Below are 227 nucleotides of genomic sequence, written 5' to 3' on the forward strand. Positions count from 1 at the left end.
CGGTCCTTCCGACAACTCTTTTGCAAGGCTTTTTACCATTTCTCCAGGAGCTGCATCTCCCTGCACCTTTTCTCCTCCACTTCGCGGCTTCTTCATGCTTTTTCTCCTCCCCATTTCTGGCCAAAACTACAACCAAGACTTCGCAGGTAGGTTCAGGATTTAATTTCATTTTTCTTCTCTCCCCCCCCCCCCCCCCCCTCCGGGGGGCCCCTCCCCCCGTGCGGGTG

General features: G+C 55.5%; 1 protein-coding gene and 1 long non-coding RNA gene across 5 annotated transcripts in view; one reads left to right on the forward strand and one right to left on the reverse strand.

Moving 5' to 3' along the window:
- The window catches only part of LOC112549886, a 19,222-nt gene that overhangs the window by 16,743 nt on the left and 2,252 nt on the right, over window positions 1–227 (reverse strand). The window lies entirely within an intron of this gene.
- Window positions 1–227, forward strand: part of ZEB2 (zinc finger E-box binding homeobox 2) — a 134,823-nt gene that overhangs the window by 288 nt on the left and 134,308 nt on the right. For 2 of the 3 annotated variants that reach the window (XM_025201253.1, XM_014518830.2), the window contains exon 1: window positions 7–146. The gene's annotated coding sequence lies outside the window, so the exon portion shown is untranslated. Of the gene's footprint in view, window positions 1–6; window positions 147–227 lie in introns of those variants that run through there. The other variant, XM_025201254.1, reaches the window with a different exon arrangement.

Source organism: Alligator sinensis, unplaced genomic scaffold (genome assembly GCF_000455745.1).
Source record: "Alligator sinensis unplaced genomic scaffold, ASM45574v1 scaffold693_1, whole genome shotgun sequence".
Lineage (NCBI taxonomy): Eukaryota > Metazoa > Chordata > Crocodylia > Alligatoridae > Alligator > Alligator sinensis.